The sequence below is a fragment of the Erythrolamprus reginae genome, chromosome 4 (assembly GCF_031021105.1).
Source record: "Erythrolamprus reginae isolate rEryReg1 chromosome 4, rEryReg1.hap1, whole genome shotgun sequence".
NCBI classification, from domain to species: domain Eukaryota; kingdom Metazoa; phylum Chordata; class Lepidosauria; order Squamata; family Dipsadidae; genus Erythrolamprus; species Erythrolamprus reginae.
In genome coordinates, this window is record NC_091953.1 from 120,106,465 (window position 1) to 120,133,897 (window position 27,433).

General features: G+C 41.1%; 1 long non-coding RNA gene across 1 annotated transcript in view; it reads right to left on the reverse strand.

Annotated features, from left to right (window-relative positions):
* The window catches only part of LOC139166976 (uncharacterized), a 92,448-nt gene that overhangs the window by 56,764 nt on the left and 8,251 nt on the right, over positions 1-27,433 (reverse strand). The gene's annotated exons all lie outside the window — the stretch shown is intronic.

Here is a 27,433-nt window from a genome sequence, read left to right on the forward strand (position 1 = left end):
GCTTCAGGGTTGACACCTGTCCTCTGAGAAATCTGACGGAAGTGTCAGGTTTAAAATGACATAAACTGAAACAGAGTATTTTAACTGTCTAGCCTTACGATGTATGAACATATATATTCCTCTCATGCTGTGAAGGGAATAGGTAACTCTTCCTTCTTTATGTTCTGCATCTGCTCTGCGCCTATCATTAATTATGAGAAAACAAGTTACACAGCTGCATTAGACAAATTCATGGATAATAAAGCTATCAATGGCTAGTAGCTGTGATAATAATATCTCACCTGCAATGTGCATCAGTTAGTGAGGATTCATGGTCCTCTCGTATACGTAAGCATCTGGTTGCCATTGAGCACAGAAGAGTCTTATACCAAAGCTCTTCTTATTTTTGAATTTATTTGCATCAAGAGAATCTAGTTGGCTCGCAAAATACCGCAACATCTACCATGGTTCTCTGCGTTATTAATGCATAAAAAAAGAAAAAGCGTCCCTCCATTTAATGTTTGGTATTCATGAAATCGCCAGAAATACTGGCTGGTGGCTTAAATGCCAACTGGCTGTTGCATTGGGGCAACAGCCCCGCTCGTTTAAAATGCCGGGTGGCCCCTTTGAGCAGCTGGCTCACCTTGGCTCCTAGCGCCCAGAATGTCATCACTGGTGGCTGGGCATCCCCATGGCTTCATGGGAACTCCCAGCATTTTGCATGGCCCCCGGGCATGCACAGTCCGAGGCTGCCCTGTGCCACGTGGCTGGGTGACCCCAAGGGATCTTGGGATCACCTAGCATGAGCCTTCTGTCCGCCTTCTGCTGCACGAATCCCAGCGACCGGTTAGGTCCCACAGAGTTGGTCTCCTCTGCGTCCCGTCAACTAAACAATGTCATCTGGCAGGACCCAGAGGAAGAGCCTTCTCTGTGGTGGCTCCGACACTCTGGAGTCAGCTCCCTCCAGAGATTAGAACTGCCCGCACCCTCCTTGCCTTTCGTAAACTCCTTAAAACTCACCTCTGTCATCAAGCGTGGGGGAACTGAAACATCTCCCCCTGCCTATGTAGTTTTTTTTGTATATGATATGACTGTATGTATGTTTTTTATATATTGGGGTTTCTTGTTTTTTAGACTTTTTAAATGTATTATTGTTATTTTAGATTCTAACTATTAGATTTGTCATTGTATATTGCTTTTATCATTGCTGTGAGCCGCCTCGAGTCTACAGAGAGAGGAGCGGTATACAAATCTAAATAATAATAATAATAATAATAATAATAATAATAATAATAATGCTGTTTGGGGCCTGCACAGGCCCACTAGGCCAAGGGAGACGGGCCCAATCCTTGATAAAAGGGGCCTGCTCTCTCTCGGCTCTGTCTTTTTGGATTTACCTTTGCTGGCACCCGCCTTCCCTCCCCTTGGGTCAGTATGATCTGGGGCGAGTAGGAATTTTTTGCAGCAGTAGCACTTTATGGCTTAACCGTTTTTTCGTGTACTCCACACTGATATTGGGGGCAGGATCGGTTAGGGGGTGGTTTTCCAGCTACCTTAGCTCATGCTCTCCTTCAAGGCACCTTTTGGAAGGGGAAGGGCTGCCTTTCCCCAGAAGCTCTGGGCATGTAGGGCCTGAGTGATGGAAAGGGGGTGCCCTTGGGGCTCATTTACTCAGGTCTTCCGATGGGGATCTGGGGGATGAGCCTGCCCACATACCTGCCACGCTCTCTACATGGGGCTACCTTTGAAAAGTGTTCTGAAACTTCAGATCGTGCAGAATACGGCCGCGAGAGCCATCGTGGGGCTTCCTAGATTCGCCCACGTTTCTGCAACACTCCGCGGCCTGAACTGGCTGCCGATCGGTTTCCGGTCACAATTCAAAGTGTTAGTAATGACCTTTAAAGCCCTACATGGCATTGGGCCAGAATACATCCGGAACCGCCTTCTACCCCACAAATCCCAGCGGCCGATAAGGTCCCACAGAGTTGGCCTTCTCCGGGTCCCGTCAACCAAACAATGTCGCTTGGAGGGACCCAGGGGAAGAGCCTTCTCTGTGGTGGCCCTGGCCCTCTGGAACCAACTCCCCCTAGAGATTAGAATGGCCCCCACCCTCCTTGTCTTTCGCAAATTACTTAAGACCCGCCAGGCATGGGGGAGTTAAGTTATGCTTTCCCCCTAGGCTATTACAAGTTATGCATGGTATGTTTGTGTGTATGTTTGGTTTTTTTATAATAAGGGTTTTTTAGTTGTTTTTATTAATTGGATTGTTCATGTTCTTTTACCACTGTTGTTAGCCACCCCGAGTCTGCGGAGAGGGGCGGCATACAAATCCAATAAATAGATAGATAGATAGATAGATAGATAGATAGATAGATAGATAGATAGATAGATAAATAAATAAATAAATAAATATCGTGTGGTGGAGAGCAGGGGAAGGTCCATGGTACCTTCCCCTTCCTTAGCAAGGAGTTTTTCGCCCAGAGCTGCTTAGAAATGTTATACGTTAGGCATTTCCGTTGCATTTAAGTTTTACCTCTGCAGGTCTATTTCATGTGTGTAAATAATAAAGTGACCCATTTATACCCAGTTCTTTGTCTCTGTGGTTCTTTCAGCTTCCAGTACAAGTTCAATTCAAATTTAGGAATACTTTTTTTTAACTTTATCTAAGATAGTTGGTTCTGTTCACAGTTCACCCTTTGGCATACCCATCACTATGCCAGCGGTGTTCATCACTGGCTATGTGCTTTGTGGTCATTGCAGCCATTAAAAATGCAAATGATGTATTTCTGTGATCACAGTCTATAAGCTGCAAGAGAACTATAGCCCAAATGTTGCCATTATCTCTTTGACAAAGCTTTCAGGTTATTATTATTATTATTATTAGAATAGGGCCTTTCAATACAGATTAAGAACATAACATTTGAAAGGGATGAAAGAAAGAAAAAATAGCCATTGGTTATATATAGTCTTTTTTAAAAAAATTAAATCACAATATGACCTTTGCAATTCAGGCAATAATAGGCCAGGCTGCCCGAGGAGCTGATAAAAACAGTATAAGGACATTGTCTTCTGAGAAGGGTCACCCACAACGGCCCAAAAATGACACAGCAAAATGATGCAAAAAAAGAAGAAAAGGCTTAGGAAAAGTTGATTAGTGTGTGTGGGAGAAAGAGAGAGGGAAGGGGAAGAAGCACATTAAAAAAATGAGTCACACATTCAATGCAAATTTATACTCTACCTATCCACCAACCATGTTCTCCTAGACCCAGCCCAATAGCTCTTTGAAGTACTCCCAATATTTGCATGTAAGTTGTAATAACTGGAGTAACGTAATGATCTAACCTCACATTTGTTTTGCTAACACTTCACAAAGGTGTGACTTCATATCCTCATCTTCCTTTCTTTTCTTGTTCTTTTTTTTCATGCCTATATTTCACTCCTTTTAAACTCTCCCCCATGCACAAGTTTAAGAGCAGTTTTTCTCTACAAATGGTCCTTAACATATATTTATAGATGTCACTGAGCTGTAGATAATGGGAAAGCCTATTATGCTTCCTTGGAGACTGTAAATGCACTTTAAGAGCAATTATACCTCTTAATTGAAAACAACAACAACTATAATCGTGAATTATTTTTCTTCTTTTCCCTTTTATTCTCCTCTTTCTCACACACATAAATTATAGGTTTTGAACAATTGCCCCTTTAAAAATGTTCCATAGGATGAAACACAGAAGGAAAAAAAAACTGTATTCAGACAAAATATTTGAATTCAAGTGATTGGTCTGAATCATTTCACTAATTGATTTTTTAGAAGAAAATACCAGCAGTGTTTAGAAATGTTAGTTAAATAATTATATGGCTCTTGATGGTAGACTTAATATCACAAGATCGGTCCTCTGTTATATTAATGTCTCCTCTCCCCGGCCCCAAAGGACATTATCTTTCTGTATGTAGTGATTTCTCCAAAGGTTTTCCACCAGCCTTATGGTTAAGCTTTGAAAGGGAGGGGGAAATGCTATTCCTTCTGATGTTTTCAAAATTAATTGCTGTAGAGATGCAAGCCCTTGTGCTCAGAGCCCTGGGTCTGTGGGAATATATTTACTCTGAGAATGGAAGTGCTCTGAAGATGTAAATTGTTTCAAGGATTCCTCTGTTGGTTTGGTTCATGCAAGACATCAAATTATTAAGCAATTTTAATTTGAAAGAAAATTGAACCAATGGGAGGAAACTAGAAAATGAAAGCATGGAAAAGACGTTAGCAGTGATGGGCTGCCAAAATTTTTACTGCCACCCTGTGGGCATGGCTTATTTTGTGGGGGTGGCTTGATGGTCATGTGACCAGGTGGGAGTGGTTTGATAATCATGGGACCGGGGTGGCTTAAAGATCATGTGACTGGGTGGAAGCGGCTTACCGACCAAGATAAGTTTTCAAATAGGTGCTTGGACTCTTTTTCCGTTGATTAAGGCACATTATTTGAATAGCCACAAAAAGGACAAATGATAGACAGCATTATTTGTTGAGGAGTACAGTAACACTTTAAGATTTTGTACTGAACCCATAAGGTTCAGTATGATAACAGATTAGGCAAGTAGCTCAGTTTTCTTTAATTGCTATAAAACTTCAGTTCTAGATAATGATTAAAATGATTAAAGCTTTTATGGGTAGAAAAACATACTATTTAATTATCTCATATTTTAAAAGTAATTAAGGATCATACTAAGGTACTGGAGATAGAAGGACAATAACAAAACTATTAAGTATTCAATAAATACTGCATAAACTTACTACTCCCACTGCACCCCCCACCAGTGGGGGCAGCAGACTGGATGTTAGGTAATTATTGGGTGTCTGGGTTAAGCCCTTGGAAAACCTAATCATTTGTCTGAAGTGGTGCAGGTTGGACTAGAAGACATCCAAGGTCCTTTCCAACTCTATTATTCTATTCTATTCTCATTCTGTCCAATGGAAGGAAAGCAATTTAATACTTTCAATGCTGATGTCTCTGTTCCTAACATGAAATAAAGTTTTCTATTGACTGGGCGGGGAAGCAACCAAAGTTCAAGGATTCATTAAGGTCCTTGCAATCACGAGCTGGGGATCCACCCTCTGCTTCTTTTTGATCAAGCTCTTAATATCAGTGAACAACCTCAATGAAACAAATGCTACGTTTCACAGATACTATCAGATTACCGTGGCATTGAAAACTGCAAGGTGGTGAAAGCAAAAGGACAAAAGCAAAGCTTTGTAAATATGGGCTCAGCTTCAGAGACAAAGAGAACAGTAAAGAAGCAAGAGGATGAAGCATTAGGAAGGATAATAAAAGCCTTGAACTGATTACATAGCAAGAGAGGGGAATTATGTTCAATGCATGATGTCAAGCATACACACAACTCCTTTTTCCTTTAACGTGGATTCACAAAATTATCGTGGCCATAATGGTTCCTTCAGTAATGGGTTGTAAATCCCATCACTACCAGTTTACTTTATCTCAGCATCTACTGTTGTCCTACTATCGCAGCACCATTGAGAGTGTCTTGACATACGGCATTCTAACTTGGTATGGGAGCAGCTCTGTAGTGAACAAAAAAGCTCTACAGAGAATTATTACAACTGCCCAGAACATCATTGGGCTCCAGCTACCTGCCCTGGATGACATCTTCACATCTCGCTGCTCTAGGAAGGTGCATAACATTCTCAAAGACTCTTCTCATCCTGCTTACAATCTTTTTGAACTGTTGCCTTCTGGCAGAAGATACAGAACAACAAGAACTTGGACCACGCGCTTCCTGAATAGTTTTTATCCCAGAGCTATACTCGCACTTAACAACGAACTAAAGGGTCACCATCAGTGAACTGTTGGACAATATTACTGTACTTGGTTTGTCATGTAGATGGCTGAGTGGTTTAGGGTGGGGAATTTGTAGTGGGTGGGACATTTTATTCTATTTTTTTATTCTATTTTTTATTCTATTTTTAAATTTACCTATTCTAATTTTATGTATGGTGGGACTGGTCTCTGGGTGTCACACGACTTTCGTTGCCAATGACAATTCGTTGTTTTGACAATAGTATTATTATTATTATTATTATTATTATTATTATTATTATTATTATTATTGCTTGCGGGCTGTTGGGCGGAGCCTCCCGCCGCTGCTACCAGTTCGCCGAACCAGGCCAAAATGAGAGCAACCCACCACTGGGTCCCTTTCAATCCTGATTCTATTAAAACCTGTTGCCACTTAGCAGAATGCCCGTCCTTTTTTTTTTGGGGGGGGGGGGGAGGAACTGAAGACTTGTTTCACAAGCAGTTTTGAATTTCAATTAAAGAGCATTGGAATTTTGACCAAAAACAAAAGAGTCAATAACCTCATTAGGAAATGAACAGCAATTTTGTGATTTATCCTTTGTTGAATCAAATAGTTAGGCTAAGAAAAACAAATGTGGTGCTGCTATGAGAAATCAGGTATAATCTTTTTTCAAGATAAGAACCCATGCATCTGCAAATTTATAGATAATTTGTAAAATAAGTATTTGTTACTTCTCAGTTTGAGTAGGTGTTGGTTTACAGATTGAATCATATTATGAAGTGAGTTGTGCTAGTGTTTTGGATTGGCACATTTCAATTACTTTCAAGGTTTATCTGACCATGGCACTATTTTGTTAGTCCCCCCCTCCCCCCTAAAACATTTATCTGTATATTTAAAATAACTCTTTGATTAATTTGGGTAGAGGAATTAAACTTTAATTAGAATCAAGATGGATATCCAAGAATATTTAACCAGAAACCTTTTACTGCTAGCAAGAAATCTTTGCTTACGAAGCATGTTCTTAATATATGGATATACATATATATACACAGATATAGATGTTTTGGAACAATGAATATGGAAGTTTTCTCCAAGTCAATCTTTATGCTTAACCGCTGAAAGGTTTTATTTTAAGAAACTTAGTAGAACTATTAAGATGATGGTCTTCTTCTTCTTCTTCTTCTTCTTCTTCTTCTTCTTCTTCTTCTTCTTCTTCTTCTTCTTCCTTCTTTCTTCTTCTTCCTCCTCATCCTCTTCTACTCCTCCTCTCCTCCTCCTCCTCCTCCTTCTTCTTCCTTTTCCTCCTTCTTCCTCTTCCTCCTTCTCCTTCTTCCTCTTCTTCTTCTCCATCTCCTTTTGTAGACCTTACAACCAGTAACGGGTTGCAGCGGGTATTGGCCACTCTATAGAGTAGTAGTAAACATGAAGATGCGTCTGCAGCTGCGCATCATTTGCAGGGAGGCGCACATGACCGTATGAAATTTGGCTTCTGCGCATGTGCAGGAAGCCAAATCTCTTGCAAGGACGCTCACGTGCATGAGGTTTCACCGATTTTTGGCATTTTTGGCAAAATCTCTCACAGGCGAGTATCCACATGTGAGATTTGGCTTCTGCACATGCCCAGGAAGCTGAATCTCATGTGGATTCACATCACCCACCCTCTGGATGCATGTCCACCCGCACCGGTCTCTGGGAGCGCCGGATATCAGGAAGCCTACAATGCTTACAATATAATCTTTAATCCTGATATTTCCTAGGGATTACTGTCTAACCAATTTCTCAACCTACAATTTTCTTACTTAGAAATAAAAGGGTCTCAAAGAATCCCTGAGTTTTGGGTGCTTGTCTCTCCTTTTGAAACTCCTTTGTTCCAAACTCATTCATTGTCCCAATCAGTCTAATGCACCTCTTTCTTGTGTACGTGGGTGGGTGGGTAATCTGCATTTCAAATTGCAGAAAAACAGCAACAAGAAGAAAAAGAACAAGAAAAAAAATTGCAGTCTGAATGTCAGGTCTCATTTGTAGTTTACATGGTGTTTTTTTTGTCTCTGCTCGAGAAGTAGAAATTATATATATTTGCATGAAAATAAAAGGAAGTTTTTCCATTCTTACATTTGACAAATTAGACACGATGCTGGGTTAATGAGCCATACACCAAACTCCAATAGTAAAATGAGAGTGAAAAAGTTGTGAAGTTGTCTGAATATATAAGACACATTGAAGGGGAGAAAAATTGATGCTGGGCAGCTGCTCATCTAATGTTAGAATCAGTGACTCCCCCCCAAAAATATCTTGAAGCAGATCCTTAAACCTCAGACACCTTTGCTTGGAAGTCAGTTCTAACCAGATATATCTTTAGTGCTGTAGGGTCAAAATTAATGGTAGGAGTGGTTCTTGTTTTTGAGTCAGTGTTGACTACTGGTAACTGCCTGGACAAGTCCCTGCAGTTTTCTTGGCAAGATTTTGAAGTTGTTTGCCCTTGGTTTCTTCCTGGGAATAAGAAAGAATGAGTGGTTCAAAGTCACCCAGTTGGCTTTGTGCCTAAAGTGGAACTAGAAGTCACAGTCTCTGAGTTTCTAGCCTGATGCCTTAACCTCTCATTCTGGCTCTCTAATTCTACTTTACTAGCTTACAATTAAAGGTATCCAGAAATATATTTTGCTTTGTCTGGAAAGAAAATCTTCTAGGAAATAAGTTATTATGTTTGTCATTCTTCTACCTGTTTTAACTGCCTACACGGAACATGAATCAATGCGTAATGTATAATGTGCTAATTTATGCAGCTAGAAATAACTGCCTCGTTCAGAGCATAGCAAACCAAAATTGGGATTGCCTTCCCACTTCATATGATTAAAATCAGATATTAAAGCATTATCCTAATTTAAGATAATCTGCCCTTGCATCCCTATCTCTATTTATCAAAAGGGTAAACCACTTCTTTAGCCACTGTGATGTGTGAATAGTTCACAGTAGGAAGAAAAAGAAAACCACAATGATAGCTAAGGTAGAATTTGTGCTGAGCTAAAATACAATCTCTTTATGAATGTGTGAAGAGCAGTGAGATAAAACATCTGGGATTCTTGAGTAATAAGTAAGATTGACACATCCAGATGTTATTAGTGAAAACCTGTTGAAATCAGAATTGTTTAAATGAATTGTGGGAAAATAATAAAGGAGTTCAACCCAAGAATAATCTAGGTTAGTCTTTTGTGTTTGAAAAAAACAACAACAGCCCTCTTCTCTTTAAGAGCAATTGAAACTTGGCACATCTACAAGAAACGTACGTTGCTTGAAATAATATAAGAAAAAAAATTCTATGCAAAATATAGGCACACCTGCATGTTTCAATGAAGCCCTTAGTAAATAGTAGCTGATACTTCCTATACATGGTACACACACTTGAGTATCTTTTTACGAACGTTCATGTTGTCAGGGTTTCAAACGATGCCCTAATTAAATTGATGAGCCTTAAGTCAAGCCTCAAAAGAAATCCAGTCATTTATTAGGAGCTCCATGTTGACAGATACCCAAATGAAGCCCTCTCTGACCCCATGTAATTTACGGCCTTAATCATGACCCCTCCCTCCAAGGTGTCATCAATCACATTTGCCAACAGAGCAATTTTGCACGCTGCAGAGATCACTCCCCTCCGGCTGCTATACGGTAACCTTGGAATACAGCCTTGAGAAAGATATGTCTGGAATGTATTCCTGTCTTTGGCTGCCATGTTGCTTCTTCGGTTTTCCCATCCCCCTGCTTATGGCGATTTGAGAGCAGGCCAGGGATTCTTTGTGACACATATATAGTTAGTATTTACATGCAATTATATACACACCATGCCTGGTTAGGGAAAAAAAAGGGGGAAAGTCCTGATACATCACATGATGATGTTGTGATGATGCAAGTTTGACACCCCTGCCCTATAGAATAAGTGTCAAATTTATCCAAAGAGTTGTTTGCAGTCTGTTTGTTTATCTGTTTGTTTTAATATGGGAGATATAGCTACCAGAGATAAAAAATCTGTCTTATCAACGCACTGAGTGACTTGATCAACAATATTTCAGGAGATTCCTAGAGTATCAAGTCAGAATAAGACTGGGTCTTAGGGTAGTCAGCCTGAAATGACAATTTCATTAGGGTTTGGCAGGGCATGTCTTACAATTTCTCTAGGAAGTGATAAGAGATATCTGGATCCATCACACATGAATCTAGCAACTATACTGTAATGCCTAAATCATTACAATAGAAATATAGGTATTTTAAAAACATTTCCCTTGAGCTCTCTGCAAACCAATCAAAATCTCTCATAAATATGAAACTGACCAGAGGTGGTATTCAGCCAGTTCTATCCAATTTGGGTGAAATTGTAGTGCTGCACCCTCCCAGACCTAATCACATCCCATTTATTCATGTTTTTGAGTCTGTACACATGTGCAAAAGGCTGTGCACTCACTTTTGTGAACCGGTAACAGGGGTGGGTTCTAACTTAGCTTGCTGCTGGTTTGCTTTCTCTTGTGCCGTGTGGCCACAATTTGTGGGTGCATGCATATAAAGCACGCATGCGCAGTGGCAAAAATCCACTTTTTTAAAAAAAGCCAAAAAACAAGATGGTGATGCTTGCGTTGTGCCAGAAAATCGGCTTCTGTGCATGCACAGAAGGAAAAAAACCCAGAATTTTTTTTAAAAAAATCTCCCCTCCAATTTTTTTTAAATCCCCAAAAAAGATTGCAGTGCCCACAGACTGGAAGAATTATTTGACATCATCGTGACATTACCAGTGGTTTGATACCAATTTGGGTGAACCGGTCCGAACCAGGAGGAATCCAAATCTGGAAAGTAAGTGAATACCATCCCTGAAACTGACAAATTATACAATTTTATGTATTATTCAGAAAGGCCAAGGCTTTGTCTAGAACAGCGATGGCGAACCCTTTTTTCCTTGGGTGCCAAAAGAGCACGGGTGCACACTATCGCACATTCATGAATGCTCACACCCATAATTCAATGCTTCTCTCATAATTCAACAGCTTCGCTCCCCCCACCCCGGAGTCCTCTGGAGGCTGGAAATGGACACCTCCCAATTTCTGGTTTGTTTATTTATTTATTTTGTCCAATACATAATACACATTGAAGAGAATAGATATGTAATAATATAAGTAAAGAAAAGAATAGAAGAAAAGATATAAAAGTATAAGTGAAACTATTTTAAAGGAAGAAAAGATAAATGAGATAAGGAGAGACAATTGGACAGGGGACGGAAGGCACACTGGTGCACTTATGCATTCCCCTTACTGACCTCTAAGGAACCTGGAGAGGTCAATAGTGGATAGTCTAAGGGGAAAATGTTGGGGGTTAGGGGTTGACACCACTGAGTCAGGTAATGAGTTCCACACTTTGACAACTCGGTTGCTGAAGTCATATTTTTTACAGTCAAGTTTGGAGCAGTTAATATTAAGTTTGAATCTGTTGCGTGCTCTTGTGTTGTTGCGATTGAAGCTGAAATAGTCATTGACAGGTAGAACATTGCAGCATATGATCTTGTGGGCAATACTTAGATCGTGTTTTAGGCGACGTAGTTCTAAGCTTTCTAGACCTAGGATTGATAGTCTGCTTTCGTAGGGTATTCTGTTTCGAGTGGAGGAGTGAAGGCTCGTGTTTTGCCCTCCCCAGTCTCCAAAGGCTTTCCTGGAGCTGGGGGAGGCTAAAAACACCCTCCTCCATCCCCCCAGAGGCTCTCTGGAAGCCAAAAACGCCCTCCCAGAGCCTCTGTGTGAGCCAAAAATCAGCTGGCCAGCACACACATGCATGTTGGAACTGAGCTAGAGCATCAGCACCCGTATCAACAGATATGGCTCTGCATGCCACCTGTGGCACCTGTGCCATAGGTTCGCCATTACTGGTCTAGAGCAACAATGTCTCAAAAATACTCTTTTTTTTCTGAATAACCCGTAGTAGTAAATTACAGGAAGCTCTCATCTTGTGAAAATAATTAGCATTGACCAACCAGGAAGCTCTTCCTCTAGGTGTTTCTGCAGCTTAGGATTTCTCTGGCTCTGTCTTCACATGTGCTGGTTGATAAACCTCTAGGATAGGATCTGAATCACCATTAGCCAGATGATATCGCATCCCGATATCATCACACTATTGTTAGTAGGGTGGAGCTGTGTCTGATTCCCTGATTGCTCCATCTTGACCCTCCCTCTAATTTGAGGATGACTCTTCAGCCCAGGGCATAACATTAAAGGGAATATATAACATCAAAGATGTATGAAGTGGAAGCCTTTCCTATTTCAGAGGATCCTGAAAAGAAAGTTGTCACAACCATGCCAACTGTTTTCAGGACTCCTTTGTCAGGGTTCCAAATAGCATCCGAAACTAAATCAGAGTCTGAGGCATGGATTTCCTCAAAGTTCCAATTTATTAACAGAGCCATGTTGGCACATCTGTGAGAAACCCAAATCAAAAAGCCAGTAGCACAAAGATGAAACCAATTTCTACAAGGCCTGGGAGAAATGGTACCATTGGCTAAGACAACCCCCCCCCCCCTAAATATTATTCAAAAATAAGATTGTACAACAATGATTTCATGTACTGGCAACACACCATGAAAGGAAAACAAACTTTTCACATAACTTATAAAAGACATTGATCGACGCAACCTTTAGACACACAATGAACATTACTACAAGTCTATGGAGAGGGGCGGCATATAAATAAATAAATAAATAAATGAATGAATGAATGAATGAAGGAAGGAAGGAAGGAAGGAAGGAACAAACAAACAAACAAACAAACAAACAAATACTAACAAAACCCTAAAATATTGAGTTCATGGACACGAAACACCAACAATATCTACAAAAAATTAACTAACACCATACAATGAACTAACAAAAAACCAAGGGAAATTTACACCAATTACATATTTAAATCAGAGATCATATATTACGGAAGTGCATGTCTTCTCCTTTTCTCATCCCTTTCTCAACCCCCCTTTTCTTTTTTCTTTCCCCTAACTTTCTGCTATATCTTTTCTATTCTCTCTCTTTCTTTCCTTCTCTCTTTTCTTCTACAGTACTTCTCTCATAATACAACATATATGATTGATATGTCATGTATTATATTTATATTTCTCTGTTTCATTTTTAACGCATATATTTAATACAGATATTAAAAAAAAAAAAAAAGCCAGTAGGGTTTCTCCGCCAAGTTCATTCCCTTTTTCCCACACCCACAAGTTCATAACATTGACCAGTCATCTTTGACCAACGTGTCCATTACTCCCATCAGCTTCCGGGCAGCTACTGAACAAAGGATGACCTTGACAATATAGAAGGAATTTGTTATGACTACTTCTCTACATCCCCCATGCAGCATACCTCCCCGAGACCTATTATATTGCACAGAATCGGCCTCCTCCAGGTCCCATTGACTAAACAATGTAGGTTGGTAGGACTACGGAGGAGGGCCTTTTCTATTGCTGCCCCACTCTATGCAACCAACTCCCTCCCCAATGTTTGTACTGCTCCCACCCAACTGGCTTTTCGAAAAGCTGTTAAAACCTGGCTTTGTTGACAGGTCTGGGGGGCGTGAACTTTAAAATCAGACGTGCCCGAATTATGTTTGTCTGGTATGTGTGTTTGCTAGATTGGGGTTTTTGTTAGGAGGGGTTATAATGGATTTGTTTGGGTCATGGGGTTTTATTTATTGTCGTTGTTCGACTTCTTTTTATTATTGTACTATTGCATAGGGCACAATTCAAGGTGTTGGTTATCACCTATAAAGCCCTATATAGCTTAAGGCCCTGTTGGTTATCACCTATAAAGCCCTATATGGCTTAAGACCAAACTATCTACAGGACCATCTCCTGCCACGTACCTTCCAGAGGCCAATTAGAGCACACTGAGTCAACCCCCTACAGGTCCCGTCAACTAAACAATGCAGGTTGGTGGGACCATGGGGGAGAGCCTTCTCTGTTGCTGTCCCAGCTCTATGGAATCAACTCCCCCCCGAGGTCCATATGGCCCCCACCCTGCTGGCTTTTCGTAAGGCCACGAAGACCTGGCTATGCCAGCAAGCCTGGGGGTCCTGATATTAACAATGTCCCTGGCCACATAGATGAATGTGTTAGATTGGTGTGTATGCCTGTTGGATTTGTGATATTGTATTACTGTTATGAGCCGCTCCGAATCCTCGGAGAGGGGCAGCATACAAATCTAATAAATTATTATTATTATTATTATTATTATTATTATTATTATTATGTCCATTTTATACTAGTTTCATTAGGATTTTAGACATTGGATAATATTTTTGACTGCTTCTATAGTTTTGTAACTCTTTTATTGCTGTAAGTCACTCTGAGTCCTTCGGCATTGGGTGGCATAGAAGTCTAATTAATTAATTAATTAAACTTGTTTTTTTAACAAGTTTAAATAAGTTTGATTTTTTATTGTTTACATCTCCACCCCATGCCCAGTCAACGAAGCGGTGGAAGTGATGTGCCGGTGCCTGGAGGCTGTTGGGGCCTGGATGGGTGTCAACAGACTCAAGCTCAACCCGGATAAGACGGAGTGGCTATGGGTTTTGCCTCCCAAGGACAATTCCATCTGTCCGTCCATTACCCTGGGGGGGGGAAAATTATTGACCCCCTCAGAGAGGGTCCGCAACTTGGGCGTCCTCCTCGATCCACAGCTCACATTAGAAAACCATCTCTCAACTGTGGCGAGGGGGGCGTTTGCCCATGTTCGCCTGGTGCACCAGTTGCGGCCCTATCTGGACCGGGACTCATTGCTCACAGTCACTCATGCCCTCATCACCTCGAGGTTCGACTACTGTAATGCTCTCTACATGGGGCTACCTTTGAAAAGTGTTCGGAAACTTCAGATCGTGCAGAATGCAGCTGCGAGAGCAGTCATGGGCTTACCCAGGTATGCCCATGTTTCACCATCACTCCGCAGTCTGCATTGGCTGCCGATCAGTTTCCGGTCACAATTCAAAGTGTTGGTTATGACCTTTAAAGCCCTTCATGGCATCGGACCAGAATATCTCCGAGACCGCCTTCTGCTGCACGAATCCCAGTGACCGATTAGGTCCCACAGAGTGGGCCTCCTCCGGGTCCCGTCAACTAAACAATGTCGGTTGGCGGGCCCCAGGGGGAGAGCCTTCTCTGTGGCGGCACCGACTCTCTGGAACCAACTCCCCCCGGAGATCAGAACTGCCCCTACTCTTCCTGCCTTCCATAAACTTCTCAAAACCCACCTTTGCCGTCAGGCATGGGGAAACTAAACATCTCCCCCTGGGCCCGCTGAATTTATACATGGTATGCTTGTGTGTGTGTATGTTAGTATAGGGGTTTTTTAAACTTTTAATATTTTAATTAATTGGATTATGTATTGGATTGTTTTTTCACTTGTTGTGAGCCGCCCCGAGTCTTCGGAGAGGGGCGGCATACAAATCCAAATAATAAATAAATAAATAAAATTGTTTTAAGCCGCCCTGAGTCCTTCGAGATTGGGTGGCATAGAAGTCAAATTAATGAATTAAATAAATAAATGAATGAATAAATAAACAAACAAATAAATAAATTTCCTCCCATGTTGACTGTATGACTGTAACTTGTTGCTTATATCCTAAGATTTTTATTAATATTGTTTCTTCATTGCTTATTTGACCCCTATGACAATCATTAAGTGTCGTACCACATGATTCTTGACAAATGTATCTTTTTCTTTTATGTACGCTGAGAGCATATGCACCAAGACAAATTCCTTGTGTGTCCAATCACACTTGGACAATAAAATTCTATTCTATTCTATTCTATAAATAAATAAATAAGTTTGTTTTTTAACAAGTTTAAATAAGTTTGTTTTTTTATTGTTGTAAACTGCCCTTTGTCTTATGGAATTGGGCGGCATAGAAGTCGAATAAATTAGATTAAATTAAATTAAACAGCTCCTCCCAAGTTCCCACAGCAAGAATACATCCTAAAGCATAAAATGTGGCAGGCCAAACGAAGTCAACCATGGCTTCGATCTGACATCCTGCTGATCACCAAGTTTTGAAACTACATCAGACTTGTAAAAGTAACAAACATCTCATTACATTTGAATCAGACCAAATCACTGACGTTTAATCGGAATTACTTTAACAAGTATGCTCATTCCGGAAGAATGGTGCCTTTTTGTTATTTTTTAAAAAAATGAAATAAGAAGAGCAGAAAGAAAATGATCTCATGCCCACAGTAGGGTTTTCAGAAGGTAATGTAGGGTGTGGCAGGGATAGTCTAATACGTTTTTCAGAGAAATGAAGCAACTTAAATCTGTCCTTTTTGTTTATCTTGAAACATTGGTCTCTTTTGAAAGAATCTTCTTTCTTCTTCCAATCCTTTCCCTTTGGGTGTTGGCAAAAAAAAAAAAGCCTTCCCTGCAGAGTGAGGGTGGAACACCTAATTAATTTGAAACTGATTCTGGCATTTTATAATGTTTTCTTTTGACTGAATTTTCATCTTGAGGGAATAAAATAATGAATCTTAAATTCCGGCACTGGAAAAGACCTCTGTTAACCTTAGCTTGCAGAGAATAGTAATAACCGCTTGAATGGTTTGTGAAGCCTTAGATGTTCTTTCCAGTTAGACAACTTTTACTGGAAAATACACATGTGACATTTTCTTTAGAGCCTGTGTCCTTCTTTTTCCCCAAGTATTATTCTTGGCTTTCGTGAGTATCAAGAAAGTGTTATATATGTTAGGTCTGTGAAAAATCACCTGTCCTACTGCAAGGACCAGATTTTAATGGATTGGTAACAGCCCAGTTAGACTCTGATCAGTCCAAAGATGATCCATTCTGACTTGCCCTCATTACCTCGTGCCCTCATCACCTCGAGGCTCGACTACTGTAACACTCTCTACATGGGGCTACCTTTGAAAAGTGTTCGGAAACTTCAGATCGTGCAGAATGCAGCTGCGAGAGCAATCATGGGCTTTCTCAAACATGCCCATGTCACACCAACACTCCGCAGTCCGCATTGGTTGCCGATCAGTTTCCAGTCACAATTCAAAGTGTTGGTTATGACCTATAAAGCCCTTCATGGCATCAGACCAGAATATCTCCGGGACCACCTTCTGCCGCACGAATCCCAGCGGCCAGTTAGGTCCCACAGAGTGGGTCTTCTCCAGGTCCCGTCAACTAAACAATGCCACTTGCCGGGACCCAGGGGAAGAGCCTTCTCTGTGGCGGCCCCGGCCCTCTGGAACCAACTCCCCCCAGAGATTAGAATTGCCCCCACCCTCCTTGCCTTTCGTAAGCTACTTAAAACCCACCTCTGCCACCAGGCATGGGGGAATTAAGACTTCTTCTCCCCCTAGGCCGTTACAACTGAATACATGGTATGTTTGTATGTATGTTTGGTTTTTATATATTAAGGGGTTTTAATTTGCTTTTAGTATTGGATTTTATTGTATAGTAAGCCCTCACCTATCGCTGGTGTTACGTTCCAGGCCGGGCCGTGATAGGGAATTTATCGACTGATAGTACTTATTTAAGTATTTATATTGTAATTGGTAAGTTTTCATTGTTTTAACTGTTTATAAACCCTTCCCACACAGTATTTATTTTAGATACAGTATTTAAATACAGTATTTACAATTTTAGATATATTTTTTTTAAAAAACCTGCCGATCGAGTTCCGCGGGCTGTTTAAATCTGCCGGTATAGCGAGGGACTACTGTATATTGTTCATGATTGTTGTTAGCCGCCCCGAGTTTTCGGAGAGGGGCGGCATATAAATCCAATAAAACTTGAAACTTGTACCTGGTTTGGAGAAAGCTTTAGGAAAATTAAAATGCTAGTCCCACATTCATAGCTATCTATATGGTTCTCTCATTTCTTCTTGAATTGAAAAGGTTGTTGAGAGACCTAATCTATATGATACTTTAAAAAGGGGGAAAAAAATTGATTATATACCATCCAGTTGGTGCTGAATGTTAATGACTACATAGATTTTCTCTATCAATGATACTGAGGGCTTACTCCCCATTTTTTAAATAATAATAATAATGCCTGTGTTTGCAGAATCTTTTTAAGGAAAGTAATGAAGCCCTAGCAAACACGTAACAGGGAAAGTCTGTTCCAAATTGACTTGAGATGTTTATAAAGACCTTGTAAAAATGATTCAGGTCAGAAAACTATCCTCCCCCCCCCTTTCCTTTTATAACTCTGTTCGCAAGTTAGCTATTGTCAATTTCAAAGCCCGTGAGAGCATTTGCTTTGGATAAGTGTTGACATTCATTCAGAATAATCTCTCAAGACTCGTAGTCCAGTTCTGTTTATGGCAATATCAGCAAGTCAGTGCATTTTTTTAAAGAAAATACAGTTTTGTAAACAATGCTACTGGCAATAAAAATGAAGAAAAGATTCAATGACTGTTGGGCTCAACTGAAACCGGAATTCCTGACAAGAAATTGTATTCAAGATAGAATCAGAAAAGCAAAAGAGTTGAAAGGGCTCTTCCACCACTGTAATTATGGGTTAAAATTCCCATTGTTAATAAGATAGGAACATTTGTCTTCATTTGCTTTGCTGTTAAATAATACATTTTCCCCCTGACTGTCCACAACTGGTTCAATCATTGGAAACAGTGAGGAAAATATAAAGCTCTTCATGGCACCGGACCAGATTATCTCAGGGACCACCTTCTGCTGTACAAATCCCAGCGACCGGTTAGGTCCCACAGAGTGGGTCTTCTCCGGGTCCCGTCAACTAAACAATGTTGCTTGGCGGGACCCAGGGGAAGAGCCTTCTCTGTGGTGGCCCCGGCCCTCTGGAACCAACTCCCCCCAGAGATTAGAATTGCCCCCACCCTCCTCACCTTTTGAAGCTGCTTAAAACCCACCTCTGCCGCCAGGCATGGGGGAATTGAGATACTTTCCCCCTAGGCCTTTACAATTTTATGCATAGTATGTCTGTCTGTATGTTTGGTTTTTATAATAATGGGTTTTTAACTGTTTTTTAGTATTGGATTATTATTATATGCTGTTTTCTTATTGCTGTTAGCTGCACCGAGTCTCCGGAGAGGGGTGGCATACAAATCCAATAAATAAATAAATAAATAAAAATAGTCCAGTACTAAGAGGCAGCCTTACTAACTTTCTACTTATTCTTAGTGGTTAGAATGCATTATCGCAGGCTAATTCTGCTGAGAGCTGATTGCCAGCAGTTCTGCAGTTCGAGTCTCACTGGCTCATGGTTGACTCTGCCTTCCATCCTTCCGAGGTCGGTCAAATGAGGATCCAGATTGTTGGGGGCAATATGCTGACTCTGTAAACCACTTAGAGAGGGCTGCAAAGCAGTGTGAAGCAGTATATAAGTCTAAGTGCTATTACTATTGATATAAATTATCCACCATTTTTTCTCAGGTGTGATGAATAATGTTTTCCTATTATCAGCACTGGGCAGCACTGGCTCTCTGGAACTGAATTAACAGTGCAGGTGAAGATGCACAGAAAAAAAACCATCGGCTTGACACGATCCATATCATTCTGAGCCATTTAAAATGCTGCATATAAAAAAAGGATATGGATGGAAAATGGGAGAAGAGATGCATAAACAAATAATATAAGGCCATTCACTCATAGGAATTGTATGAAAAGGACGAATGATAATAAAAAAAATCCTAAGCCTTATGAGATATCAAAAGCAGGAAAAAATGTCTAGATTTTTTAGGGCTTCTTTTTGGCAATAATTTGATTGGATTGGATTGGATTGGATTTGTATGCCGCCCCTCTCCGTAGACTCGGGGCGGCTAACAACAGTAGTAAACAGCATATGACAATCCAATATAAACAGTTAAAAACCCCTATTGTAAAACCAACATACATACAGAAATACCATGCATAAAATTGTAAAGGCCTAGGGGGAAAGAGTATGTCAATTCCCCCATGCCTGGCAGCAGAGGTGGGTTTTAAGAAGCTTACGAAAGGCAAGGAGGGTGGGAGCAATTCTAATCTTTGGGGGGAGTTGGTTCAAGAGGGTCGGGGCCACCACAGAGAAGGCTCTTCTCCTGGGTCCTGCCAAGCAACATTGTTTAGTTGACAGGACCCAGAGAAAACCCACTCTGTGGGACCTAACTGGTCACTGGGATTCGTGCAGCAGAAGGCGGTCCCTGAGATAGTCTGGTCCGGTGCCATGAATAATCATGGCTTAAAGAGAAAAGCCAAAAAAAAAAAGTGTAAGAAGAAAGTGATGGTAATGGCTAATGGAGAGAAACAAAATTTGTAAACTTCTCTTGCATCTCTTTTCACCTTAGAGGGAAATGGGAGTTCTGGATGGTCATCCTTGTCATGGATTGTAAAACTCCATTTGAACTTTACACCGCGGAGGTGATGGATTTAAGAGACCCAAGCATTGTTATTTCAAAACATGCTTTCTTTTATTATAAAAGTAGAAAACAAAACAAAGCTCACATCATGGAGTCTTAAGAACAACAGGAGCAACAAGACGGAAATGACGAGGAGGATATTACATAAAATATGGGAGGTGATTAATGACAAGGCACATATGTTAACTGTTTAATTACTGAATGTCTCTGTGGCTGGCAATATTCACCATCACAATCCTTACAACAATGAGAGAAAGAGGGAGACTTAGCTGACAAGAGACAAGGAGAAGGCAGGGAAGCCTCCATGGGGCCTCTCTAAGAATCTCCTAGGAGGAAACAGGGCCTCAACCCTCCCTGTAGTTTCCCCAATTGCACACATTATTTGCTTTTACATTGATTCCTATGGGAAAAATTGCTTCTTCTTACAAACTTTTCTACTTAAGAACCTGGTCATGGAACCAATTAAGTTCATAAGTAGAGATACCACTGTATATGAGTTTTCCTTTTGCTGAGGAATTTTGCACTTCAAACAGAAGCTTATTATTTGTCTGTCAGAAATGCACTGATAGTACTTGCCCTGAACAGGTGACTTCTAAAATTCCTTCCAATCCCATAATTTGATGGTAATCCAACCATCTTTTATTTTATCTCAAATTGCAAAACACTCTTTTATTTTTATCTTTATTACCATTTATATCTTTTTAAAGGGCTAATTGTTATTCTAACGCTATTACCTGAGAAATAATATGCCTCTAGGGAAATTATCCAACAATTTTCAAAAGCAGGATTCCCACTTAGCAGTGACAATAGCGCAGCTATTGAAAAAGTCAAATCTTTCTTTGCGGTTTAATTGAAGGGTAGGAAACAAAACTTCTGCAGACCAATGGAGAGAAATTTGTTCAAAGAAGACAAATTAGCCACACAGCATCTTGGCCACTTCATAATTATGCTTAAAAAGAAAAAACACTCACCAACCTATGCAATTTTTTCCAATAGTCTCTTTCATTCAATTGAAAAAGTGCTAGGTAAGACAATGCAAAAGCATTTGTCATTCAGCATATGCATCTAAATGGAAAACAACTATTTTGAAGCTAGAATGACCATAGAAACCTCATTTCTATAGTTCCATCATATTGAGACACTTTCAGTCCTTGAACATATGAAAGAGTTTGAAGAGAGCTTACCAGATTTGGCCTCAAGCATCATACCTGTTGGACACTTTGTAAGGCTGATACCACAGCTGGACGGTTAAGCGGCAATCGAGAACATAGGAACATAAGAAGAGCCATGTTAAATCAGGCCAAGGCCCATTGAGTCCAGCATTCTGGGTCACACGGTGGCCCACCAATTGTAAACAGGGATCTTGAGCAGAAAGAGAAGGCATAATCCTCCCATTCCCTGGACACCCAAGAAATGGTACTCAAAGGAATCCTGCCTGCCTCAACCAACACAGAGGCGGCACATGGACATCCATTTCAAGAAGCTTTGTTTCTCCTATTGAATGAACAGTAACCTCCTGCTCAGTTGGAAATTGTGTTTTCCCGAAAGTGCTAATGTACCTGGGTTGCAAAAATAGATAACCACTATTTGGTGGAAAATATCCTGAGCTTCCAATCTCTCTTAGGGGCCCTCTATCATTAATATGAATTTCTGCAGCCCAAATGTCAAAATAGATTCTTCCTTCCTTCCTTCCTTCCTTCCTTCCTTCCTTCCTTCCTTCCTTCCTCCATCCCTCCCTCCCCCTCCCTCCCTCTCTCCCTCCTTCCTTCCCACTAAAATTTAAAGCTTTGGTTTCAGCTAGTACTTGTATAATTCTGGAGCAATGAAAGGTAAACAGAAGGAGAAATCATATTAAGAGATTGATTTAAATGTCTATGACATGCATTCATCAGCAAAATTCATAAAATGCCCAATTTAGAGTAGGGTTAAATGTATCAATTTCTCTTTTGGCATACAAGACATCAGAAAAGTCATAAATGTTTAGGGCACCAAATTCATATCTTGATATTGAGTGACAATAATTTCTGAGATTACCCTTGGAAAGGAAAAGAAAATGCATTAACTGTAGCAGCTGAATAATTTGTATCCTTCCTAGATAAAATATTACACATCAACAATTCTTCTGTTTGAGGGGGGGGGGGAGAACCCATGGTGATTTTGTATATGTATGTGTGTGTGGGGGGGGTTATTTTATTTTATTTTATTTGCAAAGGTCAGCCAAAGATCTAAATCTGTAGCAGAACCCATGCCCAGATTTTAATCAAAGGGAGTAATGCTTGAGATTTAGATTCCTATAATGATTAATAACTTTGATGCATGAATCTGATCTATGCCTACATTTTGAAAATCTGGAAGAATTTTTTTACTGCGGGGCTTATTTATGAAGAACTTTGCATAAAGCTGAATGACAAAGCTACTTTGATACTACTTTGATGTTAATGCATGAATGAAACCTCACCACTAATAAAAATCCTGTAGCTTTGGCAACTATCCAGTGCAGGGTCCTATGTCATAAGAATGTCATAGAACAGGGATGTAAAACTCAAAGCCTGAGGACTAGTGATGGGCGAACCCAACGGTGTTCAGGTTCGGCAAGTTCAGCCGAATTTTACGCAAAATTTGGCCGAACCTGAACCAAACCCGAACTCGAACCCAAACGGGGAATCCCTCCCATGAAGAGATTCCGGGGGCGGAGCTTTGACGTCACCGGCATGTTGCTAAGGACGTCAAGGTGATCACTTCCTGGATTCCATGGAATCCAGGAAGTGATCACCTTGGTGTCCTTAGCAACCTGCCGGTGACCTCAAAGCTCCACCCCCGGAATCTCTTCATGGGAGGGATTCCCCAGCTCCTTCAAAGGGAGGTCTTCACGTAAAAATAAACATTGTTATTTTTACGAAACAGGACACCGCAGATTCATGCAATCAAAGGGCGGTCCTTTCACGTAAAAATAAACATGTTTATTTTTACGTGAAGACCTCCCTTTGAAGGAGCTGGGGAATCCCTCCCACAAAGAGATTCCGGGGCAGATCTTTGACGTCACCAGCAGGTTGCTAAGGACGCCGAGGTAATCACTTCCTGGATTCCATGGAATCCAGGAAGTGATCACCTTGGCGTCCTTAGCAAGGTGCCGGTGACATCAAAGCTCCGAACACGACCCCGAACTTTGGAAAAAGTTTGTGTTCGGCATACTGAACACCGCAAAATTCGGTACGGACCCAAATTGCGCAGGTTCAGTTTGCCCATCACTACTGAGGACCAAATCTGGCCCACAAGTCGCTTAGAACTGACCCGCGAGGCTGTCTTGGAAACAGCAAAGGATTCACCCAAGTGACTCTGCCATTGAAAATGAAGCTCAGGAGGGCTGTGCATGGCCTTCCCGACCTCCATTTTTGCTGAGATGACCTCCTGCAGCCCTCTGCCTGAGAAAATGGAGCATGAGAGGGCTGTGTAGCCCTCCTGACCTCTGTTTTTGCTGATAAAGTGTTTGGACAGGCACCAATACAAGTGAAATTGAGCTGGCTATAGCCACCCTGGCCACATCCCATCAAGATGAAACACAACCCTGTTGTTAAGCAGTGCGCAGAGTGATCTCTGAGTTTTCAAAGATATACATACACAGAGGAAACGTGGAATTCTAGTGGATATCCAGCTGATAGCTCAGAGAGTAATGGTTCGGTAATATAAGTCAGATACATTAAGTGTATAAAATATTATTGACTTTGGCAAATATCTTAGTCAATAACAGTCCTAGTCTTCTGCCGCATGAATCCCAGCGACCAATTAGGTCACACAGAGTTGGCCTTCTCCGGGTTCCATCAACTAAACAATGTCGATTGGCGGGCCCCGGGGAGAGCCTTCTCTATGGTGGCCCCGGTCCTTTGGAATCAACTCCCTCCAGAGATTAGAACCGCTCCCACCCTCCTTGCCTTTCATAAACTGCTAAAGACCCACCTATGTCGCCAGGCATGGGGGAATTATGATACCCCCCAGGCATATATAGTTTATGCATGGAATGATTGTGTTGCATGGTTTTCATGTTGGGTTTTAAATGTTTTTTAATATTAGATTTGTTATACTGTGTTATTTTCTTGTAAGCTGCTCCAAGTCCACGGAGAGGGGCGGCATACAAATCTAATAAATTAAATTAAATTAAATCAGTCAATACATATACAATATTATAACTCTTACTTGTTCAGCTTACAAATACATAAACCATTATTCAATACAGTGATACCTTGTCTTACAAACTTAATTGGTTCCGGGACGAGGTTCTTAAGGTGAAAAGTTTGTAAGACGAAACAATGTTTCCCATAGGAATAAATGAAAAAGCGATTAATGCGTGCAAGCCCAAAATTTACCCCTTTTGCCAGCCGAAGCGCCCGTTTTTGCGCTGCTGGGAGTCCCCTGATTGCAGCATCGCAAAAACACAGAGGTCCGGAGTGGGGTTTTGAGGACTTTGGTGTTTTTGTGATGCTTGCGATGCTGCGATTTCACTGATGCTCCCTTCACTGGGAAACCCCACCTCTGGACTTCCGTTGCTAGCGAAGCACCCGTTTTTGCGCTGCTGGGATTCCCCTGAAGCATCACAAAAACACGGAAGTCCGGAGGTGGGGTTTTCCATGGAGGGGAGCCTCAGAGGAATCCCAGCAGTGAAAAAACGGGTGCTTCGCTGGCAACGGAAGTCCAGAGGCGGGGCATCCCAGTGGCGGCGGTGGGTTTGTAAGGTGAAAATAGTTTGTAAGAAGAGGCAAAAAAATCTTAAACCCCAGGTTTGTATCTCGAAAAGTTTGTATATTGAGGCGTTTGTAAGACGAGGTATCACTGCACACAGTTTCTACTACAGCAGTCACAAAGAATATAACAGAAATAGCAGAGAGAGAGAGAGAGAGAGAGAGAACCACGCTTATGCCTCTCTCTTATGGCAATCTGCAACGCTAACTCTTAAAACAATAGTATTTCAATGCATTTAACCATACATTGTTGGTTTGTTTTATGTATTGCCAAACCCAACCCTTTATGCACATAGTACTAACAAAATCAATATTACTCCATTTGTTTACAATTAGAAAATCCCATTCCATTTAAATGCTAGTGAGTAATGACCAGAGATGTCAACAAAGAAGCAAAGCAAGATATACTCCTCCATGCAGCCTTAATAATAGCAGGAATCACCCAAACAACAAACCTTGTTCAATGTGCACGCTACTTGGTTCCCCAATAAAACTGAAGAATAATAATAAATAAACCTTAAAGGGGTTTGCTGCTATACAAAGGCTATTTCCAAGTATCTTTGTACTGCTCCCAATTACGTCTCAATCAGTTTTTCAATTTCACAGTTATGTGTTGCTTTGAATTTTCCGAGTCTAATTTTTCTTCCAAGACAGGTGGTTTGCCAATTCACAACAAAACTGGAGAGCTCCCTGATATTTCCTCTTCTGACATGGACTTTAAAATAAACAATTTTTGCAAACGTTTGAAAAACAGTCAGTTAAAAACCAATTTGATGACCTCTCCAGTACGCCGCACCTGAGTTTTCAAAAGTAAAAAGTGCACATATCTATTTACTACTAAGAATGTCATGACTTCCAGGTAGGTGAAATAGTGTATCAAAAGGCATTTTTTTAAAAAAATCTAGGTGCTTTGAATGTATCTGAAAAAATGCATCCAAAATCCAAAATCTGTAAGCCCCGAGGGAATGAAATTTGATAATATGGTTGATTCAGTGTTGCTGGCTGCTGCTACATTGCTGCTGTGGTCATGGGATCTTCACTTTCATTGTTCTGTGTTGCCAAAACACTTTCACTGTTGTGGAAGGGAAGGTTTCCAATACTCGCTGTCAGATTTCCACATGGAAACTCAATAGAGATGTGACTCCCACTTTCTGCCTTTGGCCCTTCTGTGATTGGATTCGGGAACACTTTTGAAATGATGACCCAACCCTGTGCCCAGGCTGGCTAGTCCTTCACAAAATAGACATTATTTCCATCCAAAATTTGATGCCACTATAGGCACACACCTGTTCTAATTAAATAATCTGAAGGAGGAAACTGGAATCACATCCTTTCAAAGCTCTTAATACATTGTGACAAAATTGTCCTTTCATCTGACAGGTAATTAATGACTGGATAAGCATCTCTGGGTGGTGAGTGGGTCTGCTTGGATTATTGGCTGTACAGCTGTATGTAACAAGGATTTGCATAGACACTGCTGATTGGCTAATCTATAGATTTCACTGGACCCATGGCAGGACAAACATTTTTAATCACACCTGCTCTAAATGGCTTGTGGTTGTGACCATGCACACATCAATGACATAGGAGACCATCCAAGCCCTCCATTCACAACCCATGGTCTCCAAACATTATTGTATTAGATAATGGGACCCAACTGATGATGAAGAACATGGTGTCATTTCAGGCAGAACTGGGCATCAGACACAACCTCATCTCGCCGTTCAATATAGCCAGCAATGGCCAAGTAGAGAGAATGGTGAGGATGACCAAAGAGGCACTCACTCACCAGGGAAGAAAGAATCGACCAGTTCCTGCTGGCCCAGCACATTACACCATGCATGGCCACTAACCAAAGCCCAGCTGAAAGGTTAATGGGATGCAAACTGTACTCCCAGCTATACTGGCTGAACCCCAACTGCAATCCAGAGAAACCCTTGGACTCTAGCATTATAGTCCGGTCATTGGGAATAGATGATCTCATTTTTGCCCATAACTATGTAGGAGATCCCAAGTGGATGAAACCCAAATTCCTCTCAATCACTGGTCCAAAACCATACCAAGTAGAAATAGAAGATGGACGAGTATGGAGGTGGCACATAGATCAGCTCAGAAGGAGGCTGGGAGACTCCTGATTATGCCAGCCAGATGAGCCACCACCTCCTACAAGACAAGAGCAACCAAAGTCTCCACCCCAAGAGGCCTCCAAAACACTGGTTCATGGATCTCCACACAGCAGACCAGCCCTGCCCAAGGGACCCTATGCTCAACACCAGGCAAGACGAGTGGACACCTACCAAGAGCAGCTGGAATACAGTGGTGTTATCCAGGACCGGAGGACAATAACTCAGGAGAGGAGGCCGCTGCGCCCAACAGCAGGTTCCAGATATTTCCACAGGAGGAGAATGGAGCAACAGATGACCTGTCCGCCGCTGGTTAGTTTCTGATGACTATTGAATTGTGCAGGCCCAGTAGGACTGTACCGCATTCCGCATACATGTGTGATTATGTGTCGTATATTAATATGCATTTTGATT